We start from the raw sequence: 20,041 nt of genomic DNA, 5'->3' as shown, positions 1-20,041 counted from the left end.
GTTGATTGGCGGTGGCTAGACTCCATCTCTGTGGTACTTCCCCCTCAGCTGCGTCGGGTGTGTTGTGTGAAGTCTTCTTCGCGCCATTGTTACGAATGAGAAGCTAGTGAACCGCTGCACTCCGTTTGGCGTGACCTAGAGGTGAGGCCCTCCTCTGTCCTGTTTGCTTGCTTGACCCTTGCGCATAGATTCCACTCAGTCTTGACCTTGACTTTATTCAGACACCTCCTGAGCAGCTTTCCAAAAGAGTAGTACACGCCAACACTAGAACGTGAGACCCTATCTCAATAAATATATAAACGGAAAAAAATATATATATATATATATATTTTTTTTACTGAATTCTCAATTGAACAGATAGGAGGGAATTTTCAAGCCAAACACATACCTACCATGTCCTACCTACTCTGAAAGATGAGGCAGAAAAATCACAAAATTCCAAGCCTGCCTAGGCTACAGACTGACTTCAAGGCCAGCCTGGGGAACTCAGCAAAGCTCTATCTAACAATGAAAAGTGAAAAGAGGGCTGGAGAGGTGGCTTAGCGGTTAAGCGCTTGCCTGTGTAGCCTAAGGACCCCGGTTCGAGGCTCTGTTCCCCAGGTCCCACGTTAGCCAGATGCACAAGGGGGCACACGCGTCTGGAGTTCGTTTGCAGAGGCTGGAAGCCCTGGCGCGCCCATTCTCTCTCTCTCCCTCTATCTGTCTTTCTCTCTGTGTCTGTTGCTCTCAAAATAAATAAATAAATAAAAAATTAAAAAAAAAGAAAGAAAGAAAAGTGAAAAGAGGTTTGTGAATATAGCTAAGTGGTAGGATGCTTGTCTACTAGGATGCCTAAAGGTCAAGGTTCACAAATCAGGACAAAAATAAAAAAGAGAGAGAGAAAAAAAGACAGCATGAATTTTCAGGGCCAAGCACCGTGACACAATCCTAAACAGTCAAATGTGCTAGGTCTTACTAGGAATTTCCTCTCTACAACCCATGACAAGATGCTGAGTTACAATCTACTAAATTGGCTATTTCCACAAGTACCTAAACGTGGGTATGTGAAGCATTTTCTTAAAGCATAATTACTAAGTAACCAACCCCATAGATGGCCACTGCAGGTGCTGTTTAGAGAGAAGTGTCTCTTTACTTGGACAACCTGTTAAACCTAGCCAGCCTCGAATTAATCTGTGTCTCTATCTCCATTGGTATTCTGCATAAAATTCTTAAAATAGCTTAGCAAATCTTATTTCTGTATGTTATGATTGTTGCTATTATAGAGCATTTATGCTATATCACGTTTTGGATAGAAATGGAAGGAAAACTGGTCACAAAACCAGGCAGAAAACATGCAACAGTTGAATAATGGAGAAAGTCATTGTTCATACATGCAGATTTAACAACATGCCTTTTTGTTTACCTGTTCTGTTCCAGTAGTTCTATTTTTATATGTTCTCAGGATGACATAGTATCACATGTATTATTAAAATATAAAAGCACCTGATCATGCATTGACAGATATATTGTGAATGTCATTATTACAAGCAGAATAACAACATAAAATAATGAGGGCTGGAGAGATGGCTTTGTGGTTAAGGCACCTGCCTGCGAAGCCCAAGTACCCAGGTTCGATACCCCGGTACCCACAGAAGCCAGATGCATAAGGTGCTACATGCATCTGGAGTTCATTTGCAGTGGCTGGAGGCCCTGGTGAGTGTGTGTTTGTCTCTCCCTCTGCCTCTCTATCTGCTTCTCTCTCTCTCAAAGAAATAAATAAATTATTTAAAAAAAATAAAATAGCCGGGCGTGGTGGTACACGCCTTTAATCCCAGCACTCGGGAGGCAGAGATAGGATCACCATGAGTTCGAGGCCACCCTGAGACTACATGGTTAATTCCAGGTCAGCCTGGACCAGAGTGAGACCCTACCTCAAAAAAAATAAAATAATAAAATAATGAGGGCTGGAAAGATGGCTTAGAGGCTAAACATTTGCCTGCAAAGCCAAAGGATCCTGGTTCAACTCTCCAGGACCCACGTAAGCCAGATGCGTAAGGGGGCACATGCATCTGGAGTTCGTTTGCAGTGCCTAGAGGCTCTGGCACTCCCGTTCTCTCTCTTTCTCTCTCTCAAATAAGTAAAAATAAAATATAAAATAATTAAATATAATAATATTTTCACTTCAATCAAGTATTATGTAGTTCAATCAAGTATCATGAGCAATCATTTTTGTGCTGCAGGATTTGTGGTATCATAGAGAATTCTCTTGGAAAACTATGTCATCAACATTTTTGTTTGTTTGTTTTCGAGGTAAAGTTTTACTCTAGCCCAGGCTGACCTGGAATTCACTATATATTCCCAGGGTGGCTTCGAACTCATGGTGATCCTCCTACTTCTGCCTCCCAAGTGCTGAAGTCAAAGACGTGCACCACCACACCTGGCTTGTCATCACCTTTTAACTTTGGACTTATGCTATGATTTGACAAGGTACAGAAACTACATTTTTAAAATTAGCATATTTCCTGAATGATATGACTCATACAAAAGGATCCAGAATAATCCACTGTGGTGGCACATGACTGAATTCCCAGGTACTCTGAAGCTGAGGCAAGTTCAATGCCAGCTTGGGCAGCTTAGTGAGTGAGCTGGTTTGATTGAGGTGTCCCACATAAACTTGGGTATTCTGAATGCTAGGTTCCCAGGTGATGGAGATTTGGAAATTAAGGCCTCCTGGAGGCAGTGTATTGTTGGGGGCAGGCTTAGGGTATTATAGCCAGTGTCCCCTTGCCATTGTTTTAACACACTCTCCTGTTGCTGTTGTCCACCTGAGGTTGGTGAGGAGGTGATGTCCGCCCTCTGCTCATGCCATTGTTTTCCCCTGCCATCATGGAGCTTCCCCTCAAGTCCGTAAGCCAAAATAAACCCTTTTCTTCCACAGCTGCTCTTGGTTGTATTTTTTATGCAGCAACACAGAGCTGACTGCAACAGTAAGACTGTCCTAAAATAAAGTAAACAAAAAGGGGGGAGTGGCTGAGGATGCTATTTCACAGGTACAGTGTTTGTTTCACTTGTGTGAGACACTAGATTTTAACCTTAATGCCAAAGAGGAGGGGGAAAGGATCCAGAATAAAGGAGGTGGGCAGGGAGCTAGAGGGAAACAATAAATGATAATGGAAAAGTATTTTCCCCAAAATTGAACAATGGAAACTGATTCGTATTACACTCTTTTATTCCAACAGATGCTAAATCCAGCCTATTGATAAGCTTTTTTATTGCTATGACAAAATGCTTGAAATAAACAACTTTAAAAAGGGAAAGACTGGAGCTACAGAGATGGCTTGGCAGATAAGAGTGTTTACTAAATAAGTATGTGGGTCTGTTTTGCCCAATCAGTGAAAGAATATGTCTCAAGTAAATATGTGGGTGGGAGATAGAGGAGGATATCTGACATTCTCTTCTGGCCTGCCCTTCTGCACAGTGTGGGTGCATCTGTGTGTAAGAACACACACACACACATGCACACACAAAAGGGGGAGTGGGCTGGAAAGATGACTCAGTGGAAGAAAGAAAAGGTCAAGGGTCTAGGGTCCCAATCTACTATTCAAGAGCATGCTCCCAATGACCCAATGACATATATTTATATATAAATTTTTTATTATATATAATTATATATATATATTATATATATAAAAGATCAAGAAAAGCTGAGTGTGGTGGCATATACCTTTAATCCCAGCACTCTAGAGGAAGAGTTAGGAGGATCACTGTGAGTTCAAGGTCACCCTGACACACATAATGAATTCTCTCTCTAGCCTGGGCTAGAAAGAGACCCTACCTCAAAAAAATAAAATAAAGAGCAAGGCTAAAGATGTCTTAGCAGTTAAGGAGCTTGCCTGTAAAGCCTAAGGATTCAAGTTTAATTCTCCAGGTCCCACATAAGGCAGATGCACAGTGATACAAGAGTGCAAGGTGGCACACGTCTGAAGTTTGACTGCAGTGGCTGGAGGCCCTGGCGCGCCAATTCTCTGTCTCTTTCTCACTCTCACATAAAAAGGAAGTCAGTTGGGCTTGCCTCAAAAAAAATGAGCAAGAAAAATGACAAACATTTAAAAACGTGTAATATTAGTGACATGAAATGACAAGCTGTTTTTGGATAGGACATTTGATTTCAGTGCGTCAATTTCAACATATATGTTTCAATGATATACGAAAAGTGGACAAGAGACGGTAATTGTGTTGAATGGCATCAAAATTCATTGTGTACATGTAAGATCACCATGAGTTTGAGGCCAGCCTGGGTTACAGGGTGAGTTCCAGGTCAGACTGGGCTAGAGTGAGACCCTGCCTCAAACAAACAAAAAGTCAGTAGGTGTCTCTCCTACCCATTCCTAATCATCTATTCACTTTCTAACCTGACCATGTCTGCCTTTCCTCTAAGATAATCTACCTTCTTCAACAACAGGCTATCTTCTATTTATTTCTCATTCTACATCCATTTTTTCTACTTGTTATCCTTTTTTTCCATACCAAACCAGCCACTACTAGTGTAACTGAGAAATAGATCATCACTGTAGCCTCAATGACACCCTGATTGGCCAGTGGAAGTTTCAGCGCTGCCATTCTTTAGCTCAAGGATCACCAAGTGTCTAACCCATAGAAGTACATTTGTGCCAGGACTCATATCATAGAAAGGATTCACATGCACTTGATCATGTGAAGCAATTTTAGAATTTTACTTTCAAATAACTGATTCCCAGAAAATTACAAAAATAGTACCTAAAGGGTGTGTGTATGTGTGTGTGTGTGTATATATGTATGTGTGTGTGTGTGTGTGTGTATATATATATATACATACATATATATGTATGTATATATATATATACATACATACATATATATATACATACACACATACATGCATATATATGTACATACATATATGTAGCAGACAGATTCAGGTTCGCTGAGATGAACTTCCAGACCAGGCACAGTTATGGAGGAAGGGATTTATTGAAGCTTACAGATCCAGGGCAAGTTCCATAATGGCAGAAGAAAATGGCCTGCCTTCACAGGCCCAAACAGAGAGGGAGAAATACAAGCCTAAAGGTCAAAAGCTACAGCACACTTCAGGAACTCCAGCTAGGCACATTTTGCATATCTTTAAATTGAAATCTGAAACCCACCACCACACCTTAAGGTCACCCATTGCCTCCAACAGGTGGCTACAAATGCAAACTACAAACAAATAACTGAATATATTGGGGGCCACCTATTCTATTCAAACCACCACAATATACCTACACATATATAGCTCCATCATAATATCAGAAATAGGAAATTGATACTGGTATAAAGTGTGGATATAATTCAATATCATTGTATCCCAAGTAAATTCAGGTAATAACCACTGCTATCAAAATATAAAATTATTCCATTACCACAAAGATCTTCCTCATGCTATCCCTTTATAGTCTCACAACTTCTACCCTTGTCACAATAACAGCTATTAATTTTAATTTTTCTACTCTGTAATTTTGTTATTCTTTTAAAAATTTATTTATTTATTTATTTATTTGAGATAGAGATAGAGAATGAGAATGGGTGTGCCAGGGCCTCCAGCCACTGCAAACAAACTCCAGACACATGTGCCACCTTGTGCAACTGGCTTACATGAGTACTGGAGAATTGAACCTTCGTCCTTTGGCTCTTCAGGTAAGTGCCTTAACCATGAAGCTATTACTCCAGCCCACAATTTTGTCATTCTGATAATTCCATATAAATGAAATAATATAGGATTTCTTGGGGCTGGTGTTTTGCACATCATAATGCCCTTGAGATATACCTTATGTTCTTGTGTGTGCCTATAGGCCTTTTGAACATGTATATGTGGAGGGGTGGTATACAAGTACATAGATGTGCATGCATGTGGAGGCCAGAGTTCAAGTTCAGGTGCCTACCCAGTCATCCACTACCTTATTTACTGAGACAATGTCTCTTAGTGAATTCAGGGCTCACTGATTTGATTAGTCTAGCTAGCTAGCTTGACCTGTCTGCACCTCCTGATCGTTAAGATTACCAGTGAAGCAGGGCATGGTGGCACACATCTTTAACATCTTTAATCCCAGCACTCAGGAGGCTGAGATAGTAGTAGTAGTAGTAGTAGTTCAAGGGTAGCCTAGGCTACAGAGTGGGTTCCCAGACAGCCTGGACATGAGTGAGACCCTACCTCAAAAAAATAAAAAAATTACAAGTGGATCGCCACACCTGCCTGCATTTGTATGTGTGTTGGTGATCCAAATGCAGGCCCTCATGCTTGCACGCTTTCACTTTACTGCCTGAGCGATCACCCCAGGCCACCCCCACATAGGCCTTTTGTGTAATTTGTGAATGCAATCGCATGGTATTGAATGGGCCATGGTTTATTTTTTTATAAATATTTTTATTTATTTACTTATTTGAGAGAGGGAAAGAAGTGAGGTAGAGCATGTGGGTGCACCAGGGCCTCTTGCCACTGCAAAAGATCTCCAGACACGTGCAACATTATACATCTGGCTTTGCAGGGGAGAATGAACCCTAGCTGGCAGGCTTTGCAAACCTTTAATCACTGAGCCACCTCCCTAGCTGCCATGGTTTATTTAACTATTAAGGGACTTTACTTTACATATATATATATGGAAACAGGATATATTCTTTTAAAAATATTTTATTTATATGTTTGTTTATTTCAGAGAGAGAGACTGATAGAGAGAATAGGAGCACCAGAGCCTCTAGCCACTGCAAACAAACTCCAGACACATGCACCACCTTGTACATCTGGCTCACATGGGAACTGGGGAATTGAAACAGGGTCCTTAGGCCTCGCAGGAAAATACCTTAACAGCTAAGCCATCTCTCCAGCCCAGAATATACTATTATATCCCCACACCCTGGCTCCCATTACCCTGAGGTCCCTCCTCAGTGTATGGTATTCACTGTGGGGTCATGAAGGCCTTAGTCAGTCCCTATGGGATAGTGGGAGAACCATACCTCAGGGTCTTCCTGCCCACTCTGTGGCTCTAACAATCTTTGTGTCTCCTCTTCCAAAATGTTCCCTGATCCATGGCAGGCCTGTTGGCAGTCTGATTTAGTGTTGAGTTCACTTCAGCCTCTGGATTTCTGCTTTTGATAGGATTTGTTTGATCACCATGTCTGTCACCATCACCCTGGAGCTTGTTTTCAGGCCAGTAGTAAGAACACTATTCATGTTACCTCTTCCTATGCCATTTCTCCTGGGCCCTGGCAGATATGGTAGAGGTGGCACAACTCATGGTGGACAATTGGCTTTATTTTTGTCTTATTGATTGATCTTGGCTATCCTCCATTTTCTCTACCATCTGGAAAATAAAACAGATTCTCCAACAAAGAGTGAGAGCAGCTTAGGTTAAAGGGGGCTGTGCATAGTTGTTTGAGAGGCTTTTGGTGTGCAAGCCCATTCTTCCTCTCCAGAGAGCAGTTGTGTCTTCTCTCCAAAGTATATGAGCTTCTTGACTCTGGGAATCTGACTTGGTTTCCAGGACCAGGTATGAGCTCTCTCCCACTAAGTGGGCCTCATGTCCAATCAGAGAACAGTTGGTTACCAGCAGAGGCTGTGTGCCACTATTGCACACATGTGTACTTCTTGTTCAGCTGGCTGATTTTATAGTCTGCAGGGTCCCCTGCTTATTCATGCTGTTGGTGACCATTGTCCTCCAGTGGCTCCCATAGGGCTTTCCAGCTCTATGAGGGCTAGCCAGGAGGGAGCTAGTTTGTTTCTCTTTCAGTTCCAGCATAATATTCTGATGTTCTGTGACCACAGCCTGTGGTGTCTTTGGCAATAGGATCTTACCTCTTACCTCTGACAGGTAATCAAGTGTTTTGGCAAAGCCCCACATTGTTTTGGGGGTCTTCCTGATTCTCCCTGGCCAACAGCTCAAAGTGGAGGGCAACCCAATTCTGGGCTGGGATTTACTAGCCAGAATCCCTGCTGTTGTTGTTTATTTCATTTTATTATTTGTTTATTTGCATGCAGAGAGAGAGAGAGGATATAGACAGAGAGAAAATGGGTGTGTCAGGGTCTCCATCCACTGAAAACGAACTCCAGATGCATGTGCCCCCTTGTGCATCTGGCTTACATGGGTACTGAGGAGTTGAACCTGGATCCTTTGGCTTTGCAGGCAAGTGCTTTAACCACTAAGCCATCTCTCCAGCCCATAATTTATTTTTTAATATGTATTTATTTATCTGTAAGCAGAGAGAGGACTAGAAGAGAGACAGAGAGAATGAGAATTGGCATACCAGTGCTTCCATCCACAGCAAACAAACTTCAGACCATGCACTACCTTGTGCATCTGGCTTACATGGGTACTAGGGAATTGAACCTGGGTCCTTAGGCTTTGCAGTGAAGCTCTTTAACTGCTAAGCCATCTCTCCAGCCCCGAGTCCCTGGCTTTAAGGTTAAGCTTTTTCCACTTTCTGTCCAGATTCTCCCTCCTCCCCCTTTATTAGCAGTTATATCTTGTAGAATACTAGTCAAAATGAGGATTTCTGTGGAACTGATTCATGTTGTCTTAACTTTTTTTTGTAATTCCCTTTAAACTCTCCTTACCCCTTACCTCTCCCACTCCTGATAGTCTGTCCCTCCCCTAACCTGTCAAATAATTCCTCCTCTCCTCTCTCCTTAGTTCTTCTCTCTCCTGGTCTCATTGTAGTTTTATGCCCATATTCCTGGTGCTGGCTACTATTTGAGCTCATCTCTAACTGATCCCAGTTAGGCACTGCAGATGAGAGAGTACATGAGACGTTTGTCTTTCTGTGCCTGTGTGACCTCACTTACAATTTTTTCTAGCTCATCCTTTTTCCTGCAAATTTCATTTTTTCTTACTGCTGAGTAGAATTCCACTGTGTATATGTAACACATCTTCATTATCCATTCACCAGTTGATGGCCATCTGGGCTTATTACAGTTCCTAGCTATTGTAAACAGAGCAAGTATCTCTGTATTAGAGTGGAGTCTTTAGGGTACATGCCCAGGAGTTGTATAGCTGGATCACATGGTAGATCTAGTTTCATCTTCTTTAGGAGTCTCCATACTGATTGTATATGTGCAATTCACTATGTAGTCTCAGGCTGGCCTCAAACTCACAGCAATCCTACCTTGGCTGGGATTAAAGGTGTGCGCCACCATGTTAGGCTCCATACTGATTTTATGGGACATTCTTGTATCCAACTTTTCACTATTACAAATTGCTACAGACTGAATGTTTGTGTTCCCTTTCTAAATTCATGTGCTGAACTCTAATCCTTACAGTGATGGTATTTAGAAATAGGGTGTTTGAAAGGTAATTATTAGATCATGAGGGTGAAGCCATCTTCAGGATTAGTGCTCTGTGAGAAGAGATCAAAGGGTGGCTGGCCCAGTGATAGGACAGTGCTTAGCATTCACCAGGCCCTAGGTTCAATCTCCAGCACACAAAAAAAGCAAAAGGCAAATGAGACCACAGAGCTTGCTTTTCACTCTTCAGTATCTTGTAGGGCACAACAAAAAGATGACCATCTGCAAACTGAGGAGTGGGCACTCATCAGACAGTGGATCTGGTTGTACCTTGAATCTGGACTTCTTGGCCTCTAGAACTATGAAGAATGAATGCCATTTAAACCACCTGGTCTCTGTTGTTATAGCAGCCCAAATGGACTAAGACACAAACAAAGCTACCATAAGTGTTCACAGATAGATTTTAGTGTAAAATTTTTACAATTTGTGTGTGTGTGTGTGTGTGTGTGTGTGGTATGTAGGTCTGAGAACATCTCAGGGTGTATCTTTGATACAGGAGCTTCTTCTGTTTGGCTGCTGCATGCTCCAATCTAGCTGGCCCACAAGCATTTGAATTCTCCTGGCTCTGCTTCCATAGTCATAGGCATGAGGTGGGATTACAGACACATGTACCACTTTGTATCTGGTTTTACATGGGTGCAAAGGACTCAAACTCAGGCCAGCAGGCTTGCAAGCAAGCACCTTTAACTACTGAGCTATCTTCTCAGGCTGGTAGGCTTGCAAGCAAGTACCTTTAACCAATGAGCCATCTCCTCAGCCCCTAAAAGGTAATTTTTATTCCTTTGATATAAATGTTCAAAAGTGAGTTTGTTGAATCATTTATATTTCCAAAAGCAATATATGAGAAATCTAATTTTTCTCAATGCTCACAGGAATTGTTATTGTCATATTTTCTAATTTAGCTATTTTTTAAAAAATTAGGTATATAATAGTTATGTCATTTATTTATTACATTTCCCTAATGACCAGTGACAATGAACATATTTTCATGTGCTTATTTATGCTCCTTATATCATTTTGAGTAAATTATCTCTTCATATTTTTATTTTCCAAGTAGATATTTTGTTTCTTTTTCAAAATTTTTTTTGAGGTAAGGTCTCTTTCTAGCCTAGACTGGCCTGCAACTCACTCTGTAATCTCAGAGTAGCCTTGAACTCACAGCAGTTCTCCTACCTCTGTCTCCCAAGTGCTGGGATTAAAGGCATGTGCTGGGCTGGAGAGATGGCCTAGCGGTTAAGCGCTTGCCTGTGAAGCCTAAGGACCCCGGTTCGAGGCTCGATTACACAGGACCCACATTAGCCAGATTCACAAGGGGGCGCATGCATCTGGAATTAGTCTGCAGTGGCTAAGCAGCCCTGGCGTGCCCACTCTCCTCTCTCTCTCTCTCTCTGCCTCTTTCTCTCTCCGTTTGTCACTCTCAAATAAATAAATAAAATAAACAACAAAAAAAAATAAAGGCATGTGCTACCACATGCCTTTTGTGTGTGAGATCGAGAGAGGGAGACAGAGAGAATTGGCATTCCAGGGCCTTGGCCACTGCCAACGAATGAACTCCAGACACTTATACCACCTTGTGCACATGCATCACCTTGTGCATGGATTCTGGGGAGTTGAATGATGTCCTTAGGCTTTGCAGGCAAATGGCTTAACCGCTAAACCATCTCTCCAGCCTTAAATAAATATTTTAAAAGTGAACCAGGGCTGGAGAGATGGCTTAGCGGTTAAGGCATATGCCAGTGAAGACTAAAGACCTAGGTTCAATTCTCCTCTCCAGGTCTGACGTAAGCCAGATGCACAAGGTGGCACATGTGTTGGGAGTTCGTTTGCAGTGTCTGGAGCCATGGTGTGCCCATTCTCACTCTTTATCTCTCTCTTTCTCTCTCTCCCTCTGTCTCAAATAAGTAGATAAATAAAATGTTTTTAAAAATATTTATTTAATAGAGCAGCTTCTGCTTCAAAGTTCACAGGTCTGCACCACAAGCCACTGAGCATCTTCCCATCTCTGAGCAGACATCAGCCTGGAAAAGAAAACATCTGCAGAAATGAACCCGTGCGTCACTGGAAACAACACTACTCCGCCTTCCATGCAGGATGTGCTCCAGAAGAATGGAGATGGAGTCCCCAGTCCCATTCCTATAGGGGCAGAGAAGTGCTTGCGGGACACCCCCGGAACCTCAGGAGCGAAGGGGAAGGAGGACTGTGCAGGAACGTGTGGCACACACCAGATGAAATCGACGGTGTTGATGAAGGATGGCCTGGCATCCAGATTTGAAGAAGGAACTCCGTGTGTCTCAAGCTCTTCTGAGGATCCACCTCTGACAGGAAGTGAGCCTGATGGTTCTGACCTGGAGACTTATGAGGACCCTGAGTTGTACCCAGGGGAGGAAGATTCATATGTCTGGAGCAAGTCGGAACTGACACGTTCTGAAGGCCCCCTTGGATCACTTGAATGGTGCCCCGTGCCCCCTGAAGAGTTGACTAAGGCATTTGATTTCTGAAGAAACAACTCAGGAAACCAAGAAGCAAAGGAAATGGCCCAGGCCTGTAAGCCGAGCTTCCAGGACAACTGAGGTGGAAGTGTTGCTTGCCTCCAGTAGTTTGAGTTAAACCTGTCTTGAAGAGCTAACCCTGTTTTATAAAAGAAAAGACAATAAATTCTCAAATGTAATTGAGTCAAAGAAAATATTTATTTAAGAGGAAGGTGAGGAGAGAGAGAAAAAAGGGGCATGCATGGCCTCCCACCTCTGCAAATGAATTCAAGTCACATGCACTACTTTGTGCATGGCTTTATGTGGGTGCTGGGGAATTGAACCCAGGCAATCAGGCTTTGCAAGCAAATGCTTTTAACTGCAGAGCCATCTCTCTAGCCCCATTTCTTCTTTTTTTTTTTAAGTTTAGAGAGACTTTATTATATTAAGAGAAAGAAAGAGGAGAGAATATAAAGAACTCCTGCCCATCAGAAGGGAGGAGTGGGTAAAGCCCCTTGTTGTTTTTTTTGTTGTTGTTTTGGGTTTTTTTTGAGGCATGGTCTCACTCTAGCCCAGGCTGGCCTTAAACTCATGATGATCATCCTAATTCAGATTTCTGAGTGCTGGGATTAAAGATGTGTACCACCATGCTTGGCTCCAACTAGATTTTTTTTTTTTTTTTGGTTTTTTGAGGTAGGGTCTCACTTTAGCTCAGGCTGACCTGGAAGTCTCTCTGTAGTCCCAGGGTGGCCTTGAACTCACGGCGATCCTCCTACCTCTGCCTCCCGAGTGCTGGGATGAAAGGCGTGCGCCACCACGCCTGGCAAAAAATACTTTTTAAAATTGGTAGCTTTAAAAGATCTAGTTGGAAGCCGGGTGTGGTGGCGCACGCCTTTCATCCCAGCACTCGGGAGGCAGAGGTAGGAGGATCGCCGTGAGTTCAAGGCCACCCTGGGACTACAGAGAGACTTCCAGGTCAGCCTGAGCTAAAGTGAGACCCTACCTCAAAAAACAAAACAAAGTACTTTTAATTGAAACGTCCATAAATATAAATGATATACCATAATCATAATCCCCTCCCACCACCCTTTTTTTCCTCCAAATCTCCCTACAGCTGGATCCCTTCTTCTAACTAGTCTCACTTCTATTTTCTTGTCATCATTTTTTTCCCTCCGGTTATGCTGATCTTGTGTAGGTAGTGTCATTAGCCACTGTGAGGTCATGAATATTAAGGCCATTTTGTGTCTGGGAAACTGTTGTAATAAACACTCCTCCCCTTCTTTTGGCTTTTACATTCTTACTGTCACCTCTTCTGCTATGGTTCCTGAACCTTGGAGGGTGTGATAGATATGTGTCAGCGATAAACATTCCAGTGTCACTTCTCAGCACCGAGGTGAGTTTTGAATCACCTCAGTAGTTGTTGCAGTCCGGTTCGCATTACTGGTAGAAATCACCCAACCAAGGGCAGCTTCTGGGAAAAAGAGATTTATTTTGGCTTACAGGCTCGAGGGGAAGATCCACGATGGCAGGGGAAAACGATGGCATGAGCAGAGGGTGGACATCACCCCCTGGCCAACAGAAGATGGACCACAGCAACAGGAGGGTGTGCCAAACACTGGCATAGGGAAACTGGCTATAAAGCCCATAAGCCCGCCCCCAACAATACACTCCCTCCAGGAGGCATTAATTCCCAAATATCCATCAGCTGGGAACCTAGCATTCAGAACACCTAAGTTTATGGGGGACACCTGAATCAAAACACCACATTCCGCCCCTGGCCCCCATAAACTGATATCCATACATGATGTAAAATATGATGCATTCAGTCTGACTTTAAAAGTCCCCATAGTTTTTTTTATCAATCCCAATGATGTTCATACATCCCCATAGTCCAAGATCTTTTAACTGAGCCATAATACCAAAATATAACCTCAAAAAAACCCATAATGGCACAGAATAAATATTCACACTGCAAAAGATGGCATTGGGCATAGCAAAGAAACATTCAACTGAAGGAACCCCAGGAGGGGGACCCCACGCTCTGCCCGGATATGGCGACACCCCAAATCACTCACGAGAAGCGGTCTTGATGCAAACAGCAAGAGGATTTTTATTCCAAGTACGCTGGGGCCCACAGTCATACACCGCACAGGGGTAGAGGACTGCAGAGCCCCAAATGCAGGAACGGGACAGTTTTTATAGAGTTTCTAACAAAGCCTGTGCATTAGACCAATCATTTTTTTAATATCAGGAGCCCGCAGGGTGCGAGCCAGTCAGTTTGTGCCACCCCATAGTTTCTGAGCCAGTTAGTTTAATTTGTTCAAGCCCCACGTGGACCAATCATTCTCTTATGACCTTAGTGGTCAGCATTTGCGCAGGTCCTTGGGTGGGAGTAGCAGAGTGTGGTATCAGCCTCCTATGACCTTGGTGGTCTGAGGCAGGCTGCTACAGCTTATGGTGCGAGTTACTAAGGCTTACAGTGTGGGCTATTAAGGCTTATGGTGCAGGCTATTTACGGAAACCAAATAAGTGGTTCACTTCATTACTCATTTCCCATCCTTGAGGGCTATCTCATGCCCTTTTTACCTAGTTTTATATTAGGAGCGGGCTCTTATATAATGAGAAGAGGGATTCTTTACTTGCTTTCAACAGAGAGTAAAGCCTGGAGTTTGAGGTATGCAGGGGCCCGCTTAAGCTCCCTTTGGAGCGTGATAGTATTTCTGGGCTTCTGAATTCTTGGGCCTTTCACAACCAATACAAGATTTAAAACAACCAGGGCAAACATCAAACTCTGTAGCTTCAAGTCCAGCAACTCTAGCCAGTGACAAATCTTTAAGTCCGATAATTCTAACCAGCAACAAGTCTCTGGCATTCCAATTCTGCCCCTCCAGCTAGGCTACTCACAGTCCTGGGAAACTTCATCGGGGCCGGCAGCTCCTTGGCAGCCATCTCATGGTCCCGGCATCTCCACTGGGTCTCCACTGCAAGCCACGGTCCATCTTCATGGCCCCATGGGGTCTCTATGCAGGCAACCAGCAAACCCGCTTCACACTGCCCATGGCCATTTCCAAAACACAAGACCGTGTTGCAAACTCAATGACCCTCTTTCCAGCATTTCTTATACTCCACGATACCAGGTAGGGTGCCAATTTGTTAATCCAGGGGGGAATAAAGCAGACTTTGAAGAACAGGACACTCCTTGAGCACTCAGCCCCTTCAAAAGAGTCGACATTCTTTCTGTTGCCCCAGCGCAGGTCAGCTAGCCCAGTCTCAAAGGTTGTAATCTCTCAGTTGCAGCTGAACGGGCAACAGTTCACCCAAAGATTTTTCTTTCTGTGCCATATCCCTCTGCTCACACCAGTTCATTTCTATGCAAAGCAACCCTGCACAACTTCTCAGGACATGGGCACAAGAGCAAGCTTCTCACACAAACTGCTAGCCCAGTCCAGGCACAGCTCTTTCTCACCCTCATAAGCCAAACCTCACAGTCCATAGTTCTTACTGCATTCAGGTCTTGGAGCTCAGACCAGAATAGTCCATTAAGCTGTACTTACAGCACTGCAAGGCATCTCTTAGGCCAAGATTTAAACTCCTTCCACTTTCCTCTTGAAAATCAGCTCCAAAAAGACCAAAGCCACACAGTCAGGTGTCTAGCAGCAACCCCACTCCTCGGTACCACTTTACTGTTGCAGTCCGGTTCGCATTGCTGGTAGAAATCACCCAACCAAGAGCAGCTTCTGGGAAAAAGAGATTTATTTTGGCTTACAGGCTCGAGGGGAAGCTCCACGATAGCAGGGGAAAATGATGGCATGAGCAGAGGGTGGACATCACCCCCTGGCCAACATAAGGTGGACTACAGCAACAGGAGGGTATGCCAAACACTGGCATGGGGAAACTGGCTTTAACACCCATAAGCCCGCCCCCAACAATACACTCCCTCCAGGAGGCATTAATTCCCAAATATCCATCAGCTGGGAACCTAGCATTCAGAACACCTAAGTTTATGGGGGACACCTGAATCAAACCACCACAGTAGTCATCACCATCTGAAAAGAGAAGTTTCTCTAACCAAAAATGAGAGAAACACTAATATATGAGCATAAACACAAGTAATTACAGGGCAGTTTGGTGGCCATAATATATGTATTTATCCACATAGCAGTAGTAGTTTCCCCTCTAGGGCTTATGACCTCCCCTCACCATAGGCTTTTGATTAGGTTTTTAGTACCAAGCAGAAATTCCCATCCCATGGAGTACAAGTACAGAGAGCAGTTGGTTTCCTCCATAACAGACATGCCACCATTACACCAGTTGGCATATTTGGCATGGCTGGCCAGCTATAAAGCTTGGAGAGGCTACTGCTGATTAATACCATTGATAAATTTTCTCCCCCAATAGGCTGCATTGGTTTTTCCTATATCCTAACAGGACAGCTACTCAACAGTGAGGAGGCTTCCAGCTTAGCTCCAGCTTGATTTCTCAGTGACCTGCAGCCCAAGCCCATGGAGTCTTCAGCAATAGGGTCTTACTTACCTTCTATCTCTGGTGGGGAAACCAAGAACACTGGCAATAGCCTGTCATATTTTGGGGCATCAAGGGGCTCCTCTGGCAAATAACTCACTGGAAGGCACTTCACCCCTGGAACTGAAATTTTTCTAGTAACAGCTTATGGTTTTTGAGCATAACATTATTCACTTCCACAAGATACTTCTGCACAAACTCTCTCCTTTAACATATATTATTATAAAACTACCAATTTTTGAGAATTTTTGCCATAATAATTTTTTTAAAATTTAGAGATAAAATTATATGTATTTACTCTGTGTAATATGACATGATACTTTGAAAAACATATACATGGGGCTGGAAAGATGGCTCAATGGCCAAGGAGCTTGCCTGAAAAGCCTAAAGACCAGAGTTAGATTCCTCAATACCCATGTAATACCAGATGTACAAGGTGGTATGTGCATCTGGAGTTTGTTTGCAGTTGCTAGAGGCCCTGGCATACCCATTCTTTCTCTTTCTATCTGCCTCTCTCTATCTCAAAAATAAATAAATAAAATTTAAAAGAAAAGAAATACATATATACAAAGTGGCCATGGCATTCATTACATCACAGTGGCTGATGCTAACTACACAAGAATTATATGAGGGGAAAATGATGACATGAAAATAGAAGAAAGACTAGTTATAGGGGGAAAAGGGATTCAGTGGAAGGGTATAGGAAAGGGCAACAAAGGAAGGTTATAGAAGGGGATTATGATCATGTTATAATGTGTATATATATGGAGGTTGTCAATAAAAACTTTTTACAATACCTATATATTATGAAATGGCTAAATGTAGGTAACATAAAATTGCCTCACAGGTTTATTTTGTGGTGAGAACACTTTAAATGGACTCTTAGCATTGTTCAAAACTCCTGTATATGGAGGTTGAGGAGGTGGCTCAGCAGTTAAAGGTACTTGCTTGTAAAGCATGCAGCCTGGGTTCAATTCCCTATTACCCATTTAAAGCAGATACACAAACTGGCCCATGCATCTGGAGTTTATTTGCAATGGCAAGAGGTCCTAAAGTGAACATTCATTCTCATTTTCTCTCTTCCCTCCCTCTCCTTGCAAATAAAAATCCTTTTTTAAAAAATTTTTGGTTTTTCGAGGTACGGTCTCACTCTAGCCCAGGCTGACCTGAAATTCACTATGGAGTCTCAGGGTGGCCTCAAACTCGTGGCGATCCTCCTACCTCTGCCTCCCGAGTGCTGGGATTAAAGGCATGCGCCACCACGCCCAGCTAGTATCCTTTTTTAAAAAGTTCGAGGCCATCCTGAGATACCTCAAAAAAACCAAAAAAAAAAAAAAAAAAGAATACTATGGGCTGGAGAGATGGCTTAGCAGTTAAGCATTTGCCTGTGAAGCCTAAGGACTCTGGTTTGAGGCTCGATTCCCCAGGACCCACGTTAGCCAGATGCACAAGGGGGCGCACGCGTCTGGAGTCTGTTTGCAGTGGCTGGAGGCTCTGGCACGCCCATTCTCCCCCCCCCATACTCTCAAATAAATAAATAAAAATGAACAAAAAATAAATAAATAAGAATACTATATATGTATAATTTTTGTGGTAGTGCTAGAGATTGAACTCAAGATTTCATGCATTCCACATGCATACCCTGCTACTGAGCTACAACCTCAGTAAGAATACAACATATTAACTTTATCACCATGTTGTACAATAAGTCTCTTGAACTTGTTCCTAACTGAAATTTTGTATTCTTTGACTAACATCTCCACAATATCTGCCCCCCCAACCACACCAGCTTCTGGTAACCACTATCCTACTCTCTTTGTAGAGCAAGTTTTTTTTTCTTTTTTAAGTTTTTTTTATTGACAACTTCCATAATTATAGACAATGAACTACAATAATTCCCTCCCCCACACTTTCCCCTTTGCAACTCCACTCTCCATCATACCCCTTCCCCTTCTCAGTGAGCCTCTATTTTATTTTGATGTCATGATCTTTTCCTCCTATTATGATGGTCTTGTGTAGGTAGTGTCAGGCACTGCAAGGTCATGGATATCCAAGCCATTTTCGGTCTGGAGGAGTGTGTTGTAAGGAGTCCTACCCTTCCTTTGGCTCTGACATTCTTTTTTTTTTTTTTTTACTTTTTTAATTTTTAAAAAAACTCATTTTAATTTATTTATTTGAGAGCGACAGACAGAGAGAGAATGAATGGGCGCGCCAGGGCCTCCAGCCACTGCAAACGAACTCCAGACGCATGCGCCCCCTGTGCATCTGGCTAACGTGGGTCCTGGGGAATCAAGCCTTAAACTGGGGTCCTTAGGCCTCACAGGCAAGTGCTTAACCGCTAAGCCATCTCTCCAGCCCATGGCTCTGACATTCTTTTCACCATCTCTTCCACATTGGACCCTTATCCTTGGAAGGTATGATAGAAATGTTTCAGTGCTGAGCACTCCTCTGTCACTTCTTCATAGCACTATGATACATTATGAGTCATCCCAAGGTCACTGCCATCTGAAAAGAGAAGCTTCTCTAAACAAAAGTGAGATTAGCATTAATATATGGATATGAACATTAAGAGAAGTGCTTACTGGGCAGTTTGGTGAGCATAGTATATACCTTCAGCCAGACAGCAGCAGATGTTATACCCCTAGGGCTCATGACTTCCCCTGACACAGGTTTTCAATATCAGGCCTGTGTTCCCTCCCATGGAGAGGGCCTCCAGTCCAATTAGAGGGCAGATGGTTTCCACCATAACAGATATGCCACCATTGCACCTGTTGGCTCACTTGGCCTGGCTGGCCAAATTTAAGGCTTGCAGTGTCCACTGTTGTGTATCTCCACTGGTGACTTCTCTCTCTCCAATGGAACTGCATGCAGCGTAGCTTTTTCCAGCTTTCTGTCAGCTGGTCTATACAGAGGAGGTTTTCAGCTCAGCTCCAGCAGGATTTCTCAGTGACCTTGCAGCCCAAGCATGTGAGTCTTCAGCAATAGGGTCTTACCATCTATTCATAATGGGAAACCAAGAACCTCGGTAATGGCCTGTAACATAAATTGCATTTCTTTCTTTTTAAAATTTTTATTAACATTTTCCATGATTATAAAATATATCCCATGGTAATTCCCTCCCTCCCCACCCCCACACTTTCCCATTTGAAATTCCATTCTCCATCATATTACCTCTCCATTACAATCATTGTAATAACATATATACAGTATCAATCTATTAAGTATCCTCCTCCCTTCCTTTCTCTTCCCTTTATGTCTCCTTTTTAACTTACTGGCCTCTGCTACTAAGTATTTTCCTTCTCACGCAGAAGCCCAATCATCTGTAGCTAGGATCCACATATGAGAGAGAACATGTGGCGCTTGGCTTTCTGGGCCTGGGTTACCTCACTTAGTATAATCCTTTCCAGGTCCATCCATTTTTCTGCAAATTTCATAACTTCATTTTTCTTTACCACTGAGTAGAACTCCATTGTATAAATGTGCCACATCTTCATTATCCACTCATCTGTTGAGGGACATCTAGGCTGGTTCCATTTCCCAGCTATTATAAATTGAGCAGCAATAAACATGGTTGAGCACGTACTTCTAAGGAAATGAGATGAGTCCTTTGGATATATGCCTAGGAGGTCATATGGTAGATCAATCTCTAGCTGTTTTAGGAACCTCCACACTGTTTTCCACAATGGCTGGACCAGATTGCATTCCCACCAGCAGTGTAGAAGGG

At 43.0% G+C, this 20,041-nt stretch overlaps 1 long non-coding RNA gene across 1 annotated transcript; it reads left to right on the top strand.

Moving 5' to 3' along the window:
- The first annotated feature begins 45 nt into the window (after window positions 1-45).
- Window positions 46-11,996, top strand: LOC123456727. The gene is made up of 2 exons (XR_006634642.1): window positions 46-141; window positions 11,289-11,996. It is a non-coding gene; the product is annotated as an uncharacterized LOC123456727 (long non-coding RNA).
- Window positions 11,997-20,041: the final 8,045 nt, after the last annotated feature.

Source organism: Jaculus jaculus, chromosome X, assembly GCF_020740685.1.
Source record: "Jaculus jaculus isolate mJacJac1 chromosome X, mJacJac1.mat.Y.cur, whole genome shotgun sequence".
NCBI lineage: Eukaryota > Metazoa > Chordata > Mammalia > Rodentia > Dipodidae > Jaculus > Jaculus jaculus.
Note: the sequence above shows the minus strand (reverse complement) of the source record. Positions and strands in the feature narration are given on the sequence as shown.